The 13,857-nt window shown below is 48.7% G+C and overlaps 1 protein-coding gene across 1 annotated transcript in view; it reads right to left on the bottom strand.

Annotated features, from left to right (window-relative positions):
* The window catches only part of LOC135907536 (uncharacterized), a 138,239-nt gene that overhangs the window by 92,651 nt on the left and 31,731 nt on the right, over nucleotides 1–13,857 (bottom strand). The window lies entirely within an intron of this gene.

A 13,857-nucleotide genomic window follows, 5' to 3' on the forward strand; every position in this document is an offset into this window, starting at 1 on the left:
ATCAAGAGCTCATTTTCGTCTTGCCTGTCTCCTTCTATGGAGTGCCTTTCCTGCCACGCTCTTCTGCAGGAGAACGCCCCGTTCGTAACAAGAAATAAACGACGAAGATTGGCCACGAAAAGGTGCAGCGTAGAAAAAAAATGACTCGTTGCGTTCACCACCTATGCGTCAGCGATTATGACTGGACAAAAAGCGGCCGCAGCAGCGCGCGCAAGCTCACGCTTCTAAACACGCTTCACATAGTTGTGCCCGTCGAAGCCGCCACAGCGCCAATCGCAAGAGATCTACCTCGCGGCTACATTCGTATATCGCCGGCGCGCAGGGAAGAAGCACGGAAACATGCACGCTTCCCGTCTCGGAGGGACGCGCATGCGTTCAGGCGTCGGTCTCGACACCAGGGTTTCCCGCTAGCAGGGGAGGAGGATCGTTCCGCCACGCGCTCGCGCGCCCCGCAATATTTTGTGAGCGAGTGTACGTCCTTTCGTCCGCGCGAGGTCCTGCACTCGTCGCCATCCACAGTTCCACGGGACACGCCCACGAGCGCAGCGCGTGGCACCATTTGCGGGGCCAGGATGATTGCGCTTCGAAGGTGCGCGTGTGCGTACGGCAACCGCGGCACCCTTTCTGCATCATTCATCCACGGAGACAGGGCGTGGCTCGTGCAGGCGCGGCCTTCCCGGAGAAACGAGATAGCGGACCGCCGGAACCTGATCAGTGAAAACGACGCGTACATCGCGGGCATGAAATATTAGATGACCCGGGTTCCTGGTGGCGTCCTATACCAACCGTCACAAATGCCATCTGCGCCTTCCTCACGAAGGAAACACGAACTGCTCGCGTTTTTTTTTTCCTAGTCTGCGCTGCTACGACATGCAGACGCCTACTACCCCTCGTTTTTTTTCTATTATTTCACTGCGACAGTCATTAAGAGTTCCGCTCAATCTTGCGGCTGTAACGCGATTTCTCTGCGCATCTTCGAAGGCTGGGGGGATGCTATGCCTCCCGTAGTATTGCGGGAATTACCATCCTTTCGCGTACTGACGGAGGGCGAAGTGAAACACAAGAATCGCCTTCCCGCTGTGCGCCATGCGGCTCGAGTTCTCTTCCGCGAAGGCAGTGTAAACATTGGGGTCCCCGTTACACGAATAAGATGAGGCAGCAACAGGAGCAATGACATCTGTAACGCGACACTTACGGTTGCGCGTCTTGGAGTGTGACATGGTCTGGTGGCGACGGCGCTTGCTTGCGAAGCTGTCGAGACCGAACAGATTTGCTGGTGAAAAAGACGTAGGCACTTTACTACACACCTTTCCATTATAAATTGAGTATCAGAGTGATCTGGCCAGTGTCTCCAGAACATGAATCTTAATATAATCACGAGCGGCCGCGCGACTAGCCGCGACTTGTGGCAATATGTGGTGAGCAGGCAGAATTGCTAAGATCCTTCTACAACTGGGTGGATTGCTGGAAAGCCAGCCGCGCGTCAACGCTGAAGGAGACCAGTCCTGGGTGTTCGCCGACTGCGACGACGCCACCGAACATCTCGCGAGTGGAAGGCGCAACTATAGAGGACAGGCGCATGCCATTCGCCCAATTTTCCCCGAATTTGATTTTTTCCGACTATCACCTGTTCGGAGGTACGAATAGACCACTGCGTGGTCAGCAAGACGCTTTCCAAGCATGGATGCGCAGCACTCCAAAGAAGTGGTTTTAGGAGGGCCTAGCGAAACTCCCTCACTGATGGGAAGATTGGCATTGCTCTCCTGGGCAATTACTCTGAGAAAGTGGACGTTCAAGCAGATATGCCACAGCCTTCGGTTTGTCGAAAAAACGAAAACTACAATTGGGTATAGTTCGCCCTTCGTAATAACTATACACGCGGGTGCAACATGCTCGCGCGATGGGTTACTCAAGGCAACTGTACTGCTGGCCAGATGGAACAGCGGCCCCGGTAGCTGTCAGGCGTCTCACAACGCTGGTGTCATGAGATGCGCCGCCAGTAGCGTTGGAGGCGTTGAACCACGTGCACCAAATGAGACCGACGGGCAACCGTCTGCACTATTCACCGCCTAGTGAATTATTAGATAACGTTACTTTAAAGTTTATTGTCCTTTTCACTCAGGTCAGTGCAGCTCAGCAGGAACGCTGGTGTTTTCATAGTGGGCGAGCGCACAACGGTCAAGCCGGCAGCAGAAGGCAGAACGGTATCCTATGCTTCACCACCGGGCCGACGACTGAGCGGAGCCTCGATGGTGCGTCGACTTCGCTTCCTCGTGGACTAAGCTGGAGGAGTGCGCACACACTCCTCAACCACTGCCGAAGAGGTCGCGATCGCGCTAGTCATCGCGTATCTCCGCACACGCACGGTTCTCAGTGACTCTAAACAATCCATCAAAAATTTATCGAAAAACTCACTTTGTCTCCCCGCCGCACACATCCTCCGCGGCTACGCTCTGGACAGAACTGTAAGCTTAGCGTGGGTACCTGCTCACGCGGGAAACTCTGGGAACGAAGGGGTCGACAGTTTAGCCTGAGGCCTAACTAACCGGGAGGCCGGCCCCTCGAACCCGCATGCTCTCGCGGAGGCCACCAAATTCTACAAGGAGACGAGACGCCTGTACCCGCCTCCCCACCCCGACCTCGACCGAGCGCAAGCCACCATGCTTCGCAGACTGCAGACCGATTCCGTTCTCAGCCATTCTAGGCTTTATTTAATCACTGGCGGGGATTACGACCCCGTCTGTACTAAGTGCGACCACGGAGTGTTCGCCACTCGGGCACACATTCTCCGGGGATGCGAGCGTAGCCCTCCGCCACAATCATTGCTGCCAGCTCCCTCCGAGGAGGGTTGGAACCAGCTGCTGACAAGAGTAGACAAGAAAACAAAAATGGCACTTGTCTCGTGGGCCCAAGACGTCGCCCCCACCTGGGAGCCACACTACGCCTATACTTGCCCTAATTTCCAACCCTGCAGTGGCAAGTACGGTTGTTTCTCTCTCTCGCTCGCTTCGTTGTTTTTCTTTTCTTTTTGGCACCCAAACGCACTTTGCGTGTCTGGAGAGAGAGAGAGAGAGAATAACTTTATTGAATTGGGGAAATTAGGGATAGGGGATTAGGAGCTTGATGGGTGGTGCACCTAGTCCAGGGCTCCACTGGCTTCTGCCGCTAGCCGAACGTGACCAACAAACTCTCTAGCCCTCCACGCTCGAGCACGCGCGTGCGCCGTAGATAGCAGTACAGCACAGCTATGGCGGTGCCGACGGCCGCACCGCCATAGCCGCCTTGCTTGAGCGTCCGTGCAATTTCTAGAGCAATAAAACAGCAATTTCTTGCGGGAATTTTCTGACGCATTCACTCGTATTCATTCGTAAAAAAATATTAAGCAGACTCAACTCCAGTTGACACCTATAAGTAACGCGATGCATTGACGGCTTCTATACTGAATGCTCCTTACGATTTATACCGGGTGGCACGACATTTGTAGACATCCATGACTGACTTGACTGACTGTGTCCCATATATGGCCGAGCACCAAGTGACCGTTCGAATCAAGTCGTTATCTCGGTTGCTTCATGCTCGTCCGACGGTGAGTAGCAGTCACGCCACCCGTTGACCACCTACAAAGGGCATGCCAGTTTCACTCTTGACGTGTTCAGTATCGCTTTTCCGTATGAAACACGACGGAATTGATTACGCTGTAAAAGACAGCAGCGTTAACTTTTTGGATTTCTGAAAATGGTTCCCAGGTTCCGGCCGGATGGCGCGCTTCAAGCGCTGGAATCAATCGCATGTCTTTTTTGCTTAAAAAGCTAATTAGCATAATTTGCATAATGACGTATTTCGTTGCTTTATCAAGTCCTTTTCAAGTTTACCCATCTATGGTCAAATAAAATCGATAGTAAACCATTTGATTATCTTGCCTATCGTATGTTAAACGAATTTCGACAGATTTAGCGAGACACTCGCTATAAGTGTTTTCTGCAACAAACGGTTGATGCTTTTGCGACGGGTTGCGCGCTGATGAGGAGAACATCGCATGGTGTTCTTTGTAGCTGCTGGGATACACCAGTGACCCAAATGGCATTATACAGGTTCGTTGAGGAGCAGCACGTACCCAAGGGCACCTTATGCTGGTGAGGCGCAAACACTCACGCCACATTTTGGGCGCAACTCATGGCCACTCATGGAGTGGCCCTCATTTTAGGTTGCGCTCTCTTCAGGATCGGACGGGAACCGGCGTATTCAACATGGTATGGCCGATGGCATCTTCAGGATCGGCCCAAATATTTAGACTTCGCTATCTTCGGGATCGGCCCACGTAAACGGCGAGATAGTCACGAGATAGTCATTGCACATAAACTTGATTCTACGCAAAAATGGACTGGCTTCTCCGCGCGCGTTGCGGAGAGTCCAGTACGGCCATGGATGGGTTGAACTCGGCAAGAATGCTTCGCATTAAAACTTTGCATCCAGGTTGTTTTATATGTGCAGTGTCTTAAACTAGGCTTTGTACGCAGCCCAAAATTTCCTTGCAGTAGGCCTTTAAGTAAATAGCTTGTCCGTGAACTTCGCTACACCATTCTCTAATCTAGATATACAAAAAAGAAACCTATACCGGCAATTTAATTTCTTGTAAAGCACTAAAAGGTGCATCGGGAAGAACGGGTTCTCTGTCCTTGTGTCGAATCCTTTCAGATTTCTCCCATGCTCTCAAAAGATATTTTTGGAAAACCTACGTATTTATCTTGAGCAACCATGAAAGTTATGTAAGATGTAGTGCATTGAAAACTTCGACTTTGCCGGCCCCTGCCACGACGTTTTCGACCATGTTTCTGTACAAGTCGTGAATAATTATTCATTTATTTGTTTATTGATTCCTGTACCTTCAATGATCGAATGTGTTAAAGAAGGGAATGTTGACAAAAGAAAAACGTACACATTTACATGAAGTAGTTACAGCCCATAGTAGTACCCGCTGTTATTGCTCAGTGGCTGTGGTGCTGGGCTGCTAAGCACGAGGTCTCAGCATCGAATCCCGGCCACGGCGGCCGCATTTCTATGGGGGTGAAAACACCCGTGTACTTAGATCTAGATGCACGTTAAATAACTCGAATTTCCGGAGTGCCTGCTACGGTGTGCCTCACAATCAGGTTGGGGTCTTGGCACGTAAACCTGCATAACTTAATTTGCTAATTAGCCCATAGTAGTCATCGATGGCAGCGTCAAATACAGAAATGGCATAGACGTTGTCGATGGAGGTAAAAAGATAGTTCCAATTGGTGCACGGTTGCCAGTATTGTATCACCCTCTCTATGTCCCCATCGTGGCTCGCAAAGTTCTTATTGTAATTTGTTGGGGAGAAAATGCACAGTTTCATTCGAAGAGCGACACATGTTTGAATGTGTGCTAAAGCTCCTCAGACGGTGCTTAATAAACCATGTTGGCACAGACACAGCACGTGTCAAACTTATTGCATAAACAGGCCAACACGCTATTAAATGACGTTTCAATGTAGCAAGCGTCTCTCATTCAAAGTTGACAGATCATCAAACACCTGTCCACTGCATCAACCAGTGCCTTTCCTCTATAACTCATATCTCAATCACATTCCGCTTTGCATGGTATCTGCGTAATAAACATTTCTTCACATGTGCTGTGAGGGGAAATGTTTGGCATTAACGTTTGAGTGTGTCCTACGTTAGCTCTGTTGGGATTTATATATTAATCGCCGCGGTGGCTTAGCGCTTATGGTGCGGCGCGGCTAAGTGTCACCCCCATCGAAATGCAGCCATGGCGGCCACATTTCGATGGGGGCCCATTGGGGGCGCGTTAAAAATCCGTTGATGGTCAAAATTTATCCGGAGGCCCCCAATGCGGTGTGGTTCATAATCAAATCGTGGTTTTGGCACGTAAAACCCGAGAATTCAATTCAATTTGTATTAAATGTATACTTGTGTGATGACCTTAGGTTCTAATCTGTTTGAAGTGACTTGTTTTGCGAATTCTCTCTTCTACATTCACGTAAGCTCAATCTTTGTTCCAATACGTTTTGCATGATTTTTGTGGTGAACTGTTGTTGGTGCATTTACGTAGCTTATCTTATTTTTTTCGTTATTGTTACCTTTATTTTGTAAAGTGTCGGTTTGTCATTTCATTTCTTAGTGTATGCTTGGTCTATGCGTAAAGGAGTAGGCGGCGCCACGTAAAGGCACCAACATCTCCTAAATGTCATGTCTTTAAAAAAACAGACTCGCCCATTGCGTGGAATCTGCAAACTCTTTGTTTGGCTAAGCAGAACAGAGGTGCGCTCACTTTATCCTGCACGGATATAACGCTTACTAAAAGCTCCGGCTGAAACCGCCTCGGGACAACTGTCGACGCTCACGCGATTAACATTGAACCAATGTAGCGACACCCTACACTGCTAGCACCAGAAATGTGCCCCGTACGAGGCGAGTACCCTCAAACGGGCTCCACTCTCGTGCTTCCCTCTGGACACGTTGCGCCATCTAGCGTCGCCGCCATAAAGCCCGCGCGTGGCGCGTCTATAATTATACACGCATACACGATTGCCTGAATGCAGATGACGCGGGTTCGATTCCTACCGGCATCGAATAAATTTGGAAGGATTTTTTTTTTGCCATTTCAGAGCGGCACACACCCAGTGACCGAAATTGCGTCCGATGGTTGGTTTCGAACACGGGTGCCTCGGCACCGCAGCCCGATGCTGCATCTATTAGACTATGGACTACACATTGTCCCAAGTTTTGTAAGCAACGCTGCGATGTGGACTAAAGCGGGGCGTTTTCTGTCTTCACTACACCCCGCCACAGCAAGTTTCATCTGCGATGAATCACCGGTTCCAGTGGAGCAATCAGGAGCCTCACCTCGCCCAAATACCGACCTACTGTCTCTCCTGACTAAGCCTCTTGGGTATTCGGTACAGCCCCTACGACGTCGTTTGTTAGCAGAGCGAGGTTGCAACAAAGAACGCCAGACAATCGTACCGCGGGGACGGCACTGTGCCGCTTCGCTTCGAACGAGCTGCTATCGCTATTCTTGCAGTTGTTGCCCTTAATAGTGGCACAGTTTCTTACAGCTAAAATAATAACTAAAACAGGCACTGTGAACTATAGCCTCATAAGTCAAGCATATGAGAGAGTGTTGTTAAAACCTTCAAACTCATATTTTTATCGAAACACAGCAAACATTTCACAAAAACGTTTTGAGCTGTAGCATGCATATTTAAGGTATATTACGAGCCATCATTGTTACAAATTAATAACGGGTATTTCACTTCTTTAGAAGAAACGTTAAATGATGAAAGTAACTGAAATATTGCTGATAAGTAGATCGGCTAATTATAATTGAGTTGAGGGCCTTCTCATACAAGAAAGAATGCTAACAGTAGTGATACCGATCAACACACCCGACTTCTCGTGAAACCTGATCCTGTGCCCCTCAAAATACCATTGTTTTGCATTACTCGCCTTTTAAGTGAGTTGTAACATTATTTTAGATTTGCAAAGTGTCACATCTACGTGCAGTGCTATGTTCGAAGTTGTCATTTTCTCGTCGTGAACTGAGTCAGAAGAAATTCAAAAGAAAGTTGCGTCTCTGTTCGAGACACCATGACTGAAAGGGACAGTTTCGTGACTCGTACGGGTCATTAAAGGAATCACGCCTGGCCAGAAAGCGTTGGAACCATTTCGCGCTTGTTATTATTCGAGAGTACAACGTGACGTCACGAAATAATTTCATCTGGCCACCCCCTTTCATTTTCTTTCCCACTTGCAATACCATTCAGCTTCACTTACCACGTCATGATTGCGTGACTCGGAATACAAGCATTGAGACCGGGCAAAAGTACTCAGCCTACAGTTATGCATCCCATCCAATCACCACTCGAAAATGGTAGGTCTCGTAATAAACCGTTACTCGTGCACCCGGTCTACACAAAACTACCTACGTTGAAATTCTGCCCTTGTAACAGACAGTCTGCCTTTGTAAACAGACAGTCGAGCAGTATCTCCGTGAGCTTCCACTATACTTTCATCGCCCGACCATCTCTGCTCACAGACTCTGAACCAGAGAGCCACTATTACAGGCGTCGTCGCCATCCTCAGGTGTGTTTACGAGCCTCCAGCGGCAGGCGTTCCCCGTGGGGCTTATAACTCGGCCGAATCGCGAGTGAGAGTAAACCCGTTGCGCGAAGCCTCGGTGGAACGAACTGCAGGCCCCACTGTTTGCCCAAGCATGCAGGCCCTCGGCCCGGTTGCAATAAATCGGCCGGCGCCGGCTGTTGCCGTATAGTCAACCTTCGCTCCGCTCTGCTGGCGACTCGCCCGGCTCTCGCGGCGCTAAGCCTCGCAGGCCTCCGGCACTGTCCCTGGGACGTCGTTTGTTAACGTAGCGAGCGTCGAGACAATGAGGCACGCGATACCAATTGCACCGCGGGGACTGCGCCGTGAGTGTACTGCGCCGTTCTGGTTGTTCCTTGTATCACTCCCAAGCTGATGCAGCGGGGATTTTGAACGAGAGCTGAAAGGAGCCGCGTTCGGCGCTTGAAAAACAAAAGGCACAACGGGTAAATGAGGAGGAAGCATCTAAAGCGATAGCTTTCTTCGGCTCATTCGTGCGGTTTCGTGGGCCCGTTCGTCATCTAATCGTACATGCGAGCCTCTCATTGGCTGAGTGACGGAGAGAAAGTGACGGAATGTGAAGAGGGCGTGACGGGGCCTAGAACAGCGAGAGGAGGCAAGTGTCAGTCACTAGTGAAGATTGTAGGAACGCGTTCTTCTCACTTCGCGCGGGTCTAAAAATGCCTAATTTTTCCGTTCGGATTCTCTACTACGTGGATCTTGAACCTCGAACACCTCGGCAAATTTAGGGGCAGATACCAAAGTTCAGCCAGAGGAAATATACGTAAAACAATGTGCCAACTTGTGCCGCTTGGTGCGTATTTAAGCGAAGAAACGACGCTCTTGAACATCATAAAGGCAGAGACGACACACAGCACTCGCATGTGTCGTCTCTGCCTTTGTACCAATCAAAATGGCTCTTTCTTCGCAGAGGTAATATGTTAGCCGGAAACGGCAATCTTATTTTGTTAAATATTCCAGAATTTGCATTCATGTATGGCAAGAACATTCGAACTGCGAACGCGCTCCGGCTGGCACGGCTCTTTTTCATGAGTGAAGTATGGGCAAGTGCCGACTTCAGCTCCGCTGTTAAGAAGCTGCGGAGGCTGCCACAACAGCAATATTACTTGAAAACTTCCTCGACATGCTCCACCCCGCCGGACGAGAAGTTTCGTAATTTTGTAGTTAGACCATAAGAAAGCAATTATTCTCTTAAAACGAGTCGTCGCATCTTTCTTTGTTCTGATGAAAAAGAGAGGGAAAGACAGTAAAATTAGCCATTGCAGATACCGGTTGGCTACCCTGTGCTGGGCAGGGAGAGAAAGAGTGATGTTAACCAGAAGAGCGCGGTGTTGGCTGCCCTATACTGTGGGAAGAGAAAACGGGACTTGAAAGAAGAGAGATAGGAAGGCGGTCACGCAGCCAAAGGTGCTCGCAAAAGCCAGTCGTTTTCAAAAAAGCTCAAAGGTGCCTTCACATCTGTCTTGGTGAACGAACGGTGGGGGCGGTGTTCCAGTAGCTTCTGTACACTCAGTGGACGATCATCTTAGTCGCCTCAATACAATGGGCTGGGAGAACAGGTAAAGGGACGATAAAGCTACAGGGAAAGAGTGCTCTTTATGTTGGGATAACCTCCGGCCGAGGAGTCAACATATTGACACCACTAGGTAAGTTTGTCGTCTGGCATATACATTCGAGCTTTCGGCACCAGAAGGCAATGGAGACAGAAAATAAACGACGTGCTGGCTTGGTCAAAATTTTTGCCATGTCTTTCATCTACAGCGCAAGTTTATAACCTCGAAGGACCTACGCAACAAAATGTTTGCGTGAACTCGTCGATGCCCTTTCTATATAAACCCTGCCTCAGTAACCCGCGACCAGTTTTGTTAGAAACGAGTGCTTAAGAAGCCTTTGAAGTTATAGGCAGCTTCGGTTTCGGTTTTGAAACGAATGCCTTAGGGCCGATTTACGCTCGAGCCGCCCATCGCCGCAAGCCGCACCGCACGCGTGCGGTCGCGCGAAAAATTGCACGTATCCAGCACTTGTGCACAAATTACCATTTACACTGTGTGCACAGAGTATACCTTACACATTGTAAACCGAAATTTGTGCACAAGTGTTTGATACGTGCAATTTTTCGCGCGACCGCAAGCGTGCGGTGCGGCTTGCGGCGATGGGCGGCTCGAGCGTAAATCGGCCCTTACTGCCATTTCGACGGTCCGTGACGGTGCTTCTGCCGCTGGGAATTAACGCTACGAAACCGCTGCTGGCTGTTGACGTATGGAAGGCCCTCTGATTTCTGGAGACGACATAAGCTTGCTCGGGCTGTTCGCTCTGAGACTGCGCTACATATGTGCCTTTAATAAATTTGATTTCAATGCCATTCTTTCTCGCACTTCATCAGTGGACTGAGCCACGCTCAGCCCGCGTTATCACCGAGATCAGCCAGCCGTGAACGGCTCGTCCATCGGTGATACGCTCGATCGGTGAAACGGCCAGCCACGCCGACGTCGCAAGCTGCCGTCGCCGCAGCAGCTTGTGCAGTAGTAACCTTTACTGGGAAACGTATGCGGGGAGAGCTACGCGCTTCGCATTGTTATCAGGAGCGCCGTATCATCAATTATGTGGTTTGGATTGTTGTTCTGTGCTTGTTCTTCATTGAAAGTAAGCTGTTCTGTATGTTGTATGAGTGATTCCAAAGAATTTATGCGCCGTCCGCTTCAATTTGCCGTGTACTTGAGGCCTCTGCCTCACGGGGATCACCTGCACTGCCACCGGGATTGGCCCACATTTTTGCAGATGGACGAGCACACGAAAAAATGACGACCACCGGGAGGCTAACAACTTCACTGTAAAAATGACAGAGTAGTATAGTGATGCTGCTATGTGTTAGAGCACACCAGCTGCATGGTCGCGCTTCTTTTATCAAGGAGATGTCTGTGTCTCACGGCGTCTCTGTTCTCAGAACTTTATTTCAGCGAGTATAATAGCCCCATTCAACGCAGACCGTGTAGTTCGGAGCGTACAGAAGAGAGAAGGTAGTGTGTGTGATTGTGAAAAGTAAATGGCCATATTTTCTGCATCCCTTTGGGACGACGACTCAACGCCTTGCGGGGGGCACCGAGAAAGTGCACGGAAATAATGCCATGCTTCTTCTCTTCCAGAAAAAAAAACGGAATGACTGTTTCTTCAACGAAGTGATTGCACTATAGCTTGGACGACTGACGGTGCAATAACTAACAAATCACAAATCGATAAAATTTTCGCGAAATAGTTATGTTAAACAATTTAACCCAATATCTAGTTGTTCTTACCAGAAGGCGAGCTACATTAGGTCTTGTCCTTTGTAACGATCCCAACGTTGTGACTGACGTCTCAACGCAACCTGGCCTCAGTGACCACGACGTGGTCCTTACAAACTTCAACATTTCAGTGGTTCCGATACGGGTGCAACTACCACGGCGAGTATTCTTATATGAGAAAAGCATTTTTGACACTGCCCAGGCAGAATTACTATCATACTTGCTAATCCTCCGGCATTTGCCAGAGAGCAGTGATGCGAAGCATCTCTCGTCCACCCTCCGCAACAAATTATTAGAGCAGCTAGATGAACATGTTTCTATAGGATTCCTGCGAGAAAGTAAAAAAATGAGTAAACACTGGTTTAGCTCTGAAGTGCGTATAATGATCCGGAAATCTAGAAGCACGTACAAAAAATTACCGACGATTACGTTACTTCCTAATGCGAAATTTGAGCGCAGCAAATAAGCTGTTTCACCTTTTCGATAGATTGAGGCAAAGAAATCCAGCAACACATGTATGCGCTATCACAGAATTTTTTTTTTATTTTTCACACGTATTCCTTTAACAAAGACTCCATTAACAGTTCTTGACAGTCATGAAGGAAGCTTTGTGGTCGGAGAAATAGACTGATATATGTTCGACTTGGTACACCAATGCTTGATTCTCAAAGACGAGATCTATACAAGTGCCTCGCGAGGTTGTCACAGCCGTGGGACGCGTTACGAGCGAGAGGAACGGGATGTTCTCCCGCATAAGTGTTAGGAAATTGCTGTTTGTCTTTATGTCAACATTAAAGTCCCCCACTACTAACATCGGTGTGGATCGATGGACGGTTAATGCGAGTTGCAGGAAGTGCACGACGTCTTTCGTGAGTGCGGTAGCGGACTCACGAAAGCGGTATCAGTCGGTCGCTGCTAGCGCTGGGGGGATGAAAGGGGGGCGGAGCTGGTTATGAGGCCGACGACAACGCGAAACCCAGGAACGGACGCCAAAGAGCCATTTGTGTAGCCAGCCCTCCTCCACAGTCTCTCCTCCTCCCTTCCATCATCCTCCCTCGCCCGGAGAGCCGACAGCGCGCATGCGCGGCGGCGGAGCAGCGGCGCATGCGCGGCGGCGGAGCGCGGCGGCGGAGGCGAGCTGGTTACGAGGCCGACGCCGTCGACGACGACGCCGACGACGACGACGCCGACGACGACGCGAAACCCAGGAACGGACGCCAAAGAGCTGCGCTCTAAAAAGATATACTGTAATAATAACACTTCACTCAACCGCCAACACTTAAAGGATCCAAACGGGACGGTAAAATGGAGAATCAAGAAAGCGAAGCAATTATTTTTCGCCAGATTAAACACAGATCTGAAAAATAACTTTAAAGTATTTTGGAAATATATAAAAACAAGTAGAACCGATGACACTTCAGTTCTCGCTCTAAAATCAAATGGAAATACTATAACGACAGACGCTGAAAAGGATGAAGTGCTTAATCTCTATTTTAAATCGGTGTTTTCGGAGGGACTAATGACTGACACGACCACATCTCTTTCTCCGAACTGCGCCTCCGCCCATTAAATGGCCAGAGGCACGGAGACTAAATCGAAACTTAAATCGAACGTGCAAATCCAGCAGTCAGTATCTAAGAGGAGTAAAATGTTGATTTTTTTATTCGTAAGAATTTCAAATCAGCGTCCAAAGATGTTAAAGAAACGCCATTTTTTTTTTTGCATGTCAGATCTATCCTCGATTATGTCTGTATAAACCACTGTATGTCTGTATATATATACTGTCTATTGGCTTGATATGGTCATTATTAACAAAATCAAGCCCCTCGGTTGCCCTTCCAACCCTTTCGAAAGTATCACTGAAATAAACGCACTGATGTGCTAGGAAACGTTAATCACCAGAAGAAAAATATTTCAGCTTCAAATTCTCCCACCATATCTTGCATAACCAAAGAGGCATCATTAGCCCCAACTACCTGCCGGAGCCAACCAACTTACGCCTCGGCTCGACTCGACCACTCAAAGGTGCGCGAATACAGCTGTAATACGAACCATTTTGCCAAATCTTTCTTTTTTTTCCCCAAACTGCGACAGACTGGTATTTGTTGCCGGAAGAATGCGTTTCAGTGTCCGATAATGACGATTTTTATGTCCGCCTATGTTTGTGACAATGCCGTACTATTTTAATTTTGTTTCAATTTTGTACGCTTCAAAAAAAATGTTAACTTATCGTATGTTCCACTTTGACGTTACATTACTTTATATAAGTATACATTGTTTGTTTCTGTGAACAATTTAACGCATCTTCCTCTGACTGCTTCCCCTGCGATAATGCCTTCGAGGTGGCGCAGGTCTTCTGTAAATAGTTAAACAAAACAAAGTTACACTGCAGTCGGCGGTCGTCTTGAGCACGA

The sequence above is a fragment of the Dermacentor albipictus genome, chromosome 5 (genome assembly GCF_038994185.2).
Source record: "Dermacentor albipictus isolate Rhodes 1998 colony chromosome 5, USDA_Dalb.pri_finalv2, whole genome shotgun sequence".
Classification (NCBI taxonomy): domain Eukaryota; kingdom Metazoa; phylum Arthropoda; class Arachnida; order Ixodida; family Ixodidae; genus Dermacentor; species Dermacentor albipictus.